At 63.6% G+C, this 2,500-nt stretch overlaps 1 pseudogene; it reads right to left on the bottom strand.

Annotated features, from left to right (window-relative positions):
- The window catches only part of LOC126448979 (large subunit ribosomal RNA), a 7,928-nt pseudogene that overhangs the window by 3,573 nt on the left and 1,855 nt on the right, over positions 1 to 2,500 (bottom strand).

The following is a 2,500-nucleotide window of genomic DNA, read 5'->3' as shown; positions in this document are numbered from 1 at the left end:
TTGGTGCAGCCGTTTTCGGGAGAAGGGACGTCCGCGCGCGAAGCAGGCGTTCCGGAAGGGCGCGGGCCAGAAGGAAGAGATTCATCACTTTCACCAGGACTTCGTGCGGCAGGCGCCGCAACTCCGCTGGGGTAAGGCCGTCCGGCCCGGCCGCTGATCCCCTGGGCGGCAACGCGGCGGCGACCTCCTCATGTGTGACCGGCCCCCATAGGCACTCGGGAGCGACAGGCTCCGAGTGCGGGAGGAGGCGGTCACGAATGAAGCCCGCGGTGGAGATGGGCTTCTTGGTGAAGAGGTCCGCCCAGAAGTCCAGCAGACCAGGGATGGCAGGTGGCGGCTGGAGCAGGGTGCCATCCAAGAGGCCGCGCACGCAACGTGCACGCGACCGTCGGAAGGCATCCTGCGTTCTCGCGTACTCCCAGCGGCGCCGCTTGCGCTTCTGCGTCGGCGGCGCGGCAGGCGGCCGCTTCGATGGTTGGCGCGGCCGCTGTGTCCTGGTGATCGATCTCTCCCCTCTGGACCCGACCGACGCAAGGGCATCCGGGAGCATGCCCAGGATGACATCGGGCGGCGTGCCCCGCCCCAGACCTATAACACGATCCAGGGCAGAGAAACGCTGGGCGGAAGCGGGTAGCCCCGCCAGATGCTCCCAGATGGCGGCGTCAGTCGGCCCCTCCGGCGGCGGCCCGGTGGTGTCGGCCGCGAAGTCCTCGGCTGCGTCGACGGGCGGCGCAGCGGCCTCGCCCGCGTCAGGCAGCGGGCTCGCTGCTCCCCGGCGGGACGCCGGCTCTTCCCCCCGACCGATCTCAAGCGCCTCCATGAATTGGCGGACAAGCTGCTTGTGGGCAGCTTGCCGCCGTCGGCACTTGATTGCCTCAAGCGTTCGGTCGGGGAACATCCTGATGAGCTCTTGATTTACAAAGAAGAACCGGGCGTCCCTCTCGAGGAACAATTCGGCCTCTGCCTTGGCGAGCGACAGGACTTCTTCCTCCGTCCACCTCGCGCGATGCCTCTCCGTGACGATCTCCGCGTTGGCGGCCGCAAGGTGTTGGCGGCGGCGATGGACCCCGAGACCGTTCTTGGTGGTGAAGCTGCGGTGGCACTCACTACAGGCGTATACGGCTGCAAAAGTTACAAGATTTTCGGCACGGCCGGTTGGCCGGCTAGGTGCTGGGGGAGTTGGGGTGGCACCTTCAGCGGAAGGGCCACCACTTTTTCTCTGATTACTGCCCCCAACTAAAAAAGGGATAGTGCGAGGGGGGGCTGGTAACCCCCCCAAGCCCCTGGTGCGGTCTTCCACTCTGCGAAAATCAGCGGGCCCACGAGAAGGGGAGAAGACCGCAGGAGAGGAGAGGCTAAGAGGGCTAGGCCCATGTATTGCGCATCACTCTCCCTGTAACCATAACCCAAGGAAGGCACCTCGCAGCAGCAGCACGACTACATCAAGACCGCACTTCGAAAAGCCAAGTCCGGATGCAGCCACACCGCCGCCACTTGGCCACCTCCGCGCTTGCTTGAATTTCTTCACGTTGACATTCAGAGCACTGGGCAGAAATCACATTGCGTCAACACCCGCTAGGGCCATCGCAATGCTTTGTTTTAATTAGACAGTCGGATTCCCCCAGTCCGTGCCAGTTCTGAGTTGATCGTTGAATGGCGGCCGAAGAGAATCCGCGCACCCGCGCGCCCCCGGAGGAGCACGCTAAGGCGGACGCGGCCTCGCAGCAAGGAAGATCCGTGGGAGGCCAAGGCACGGGACCGAGCTCGGATCCTGCACGCAGGTTGAAGCACCGGGGCGCGAACGCCGCGCAGGCGCGCGCATCCTGCACCGCCGGCCAGCACGAGGCCGACCAACGGCGAGAGCAGACCACGCCCGCGCTAAACGCCCGCACTTACCGGCACCCCTACGGCACTCACCTCGCCCAGGCCCGGCACGTTAGCGCTGACCCACTTCCCGACCAAGCCCGACACGCCCCGATCCTCAGAGCCAATCCTTATCCCGAAGTTACGGATCCAATTTGCCGACTTCCCTTACCTACATTATTCTATCGACTAGAGGCTCTTCACCTTGGAGACCTGCTGCGGATATGGGTACGAACCGGCGCGACACCTCCACGTGGCCCTCTCCCGGATTTTCAAGGTCCGAGGGGAAGATCGGGACACCGCCGCAACTGCGGTGCTCTTCGCGTTCCAAACCCTATCTCCCTGCTAGAGGATTCCAGGGAACTCGAACGCTCATGCAGAAAAGAAAACTCTTCCCCGATCTCCCGACGGCGTCTCCGGGTCCTTTTGGGTTACCCCGACGAGCATCTCTAAAAGAGGGGCCCGACTTGTATCGGTTCCGCTGCCGGGTTCCGGAATAGGAACCGGATTCCCTTTCGCCCAACGGGGGCCAGCACAAAGTGCATCATGCTATGACGGCCCCCATCAACATCGGATTTCTCCTAGGGCTTAGGATCGACTGACTCGTGTGCAACGGCTGTTCACACGAAACCCTTCT

This window comes from Schistocerca serialis, unplaced genomic scaffold (assembly GCF_023864345.2).
Source record: "Schistocerca serialis cubense isolate TAMUIC-IGC-003099 unplaced genomic scaffold, iqSchSeri2.2 HiC_scaffold_645, whole genome shotgun sequence".
Taxonomy (NCBI): domain Eukaryota; kingdom Metazoa; phylum Arthropoda; class Insecta; order Orthoptera; family Acrididae; genus Schistocerca; species Schistocerca serialis.
This window is presented reverse-complemented; position numbering and strand designations above follow the sequence as displayed.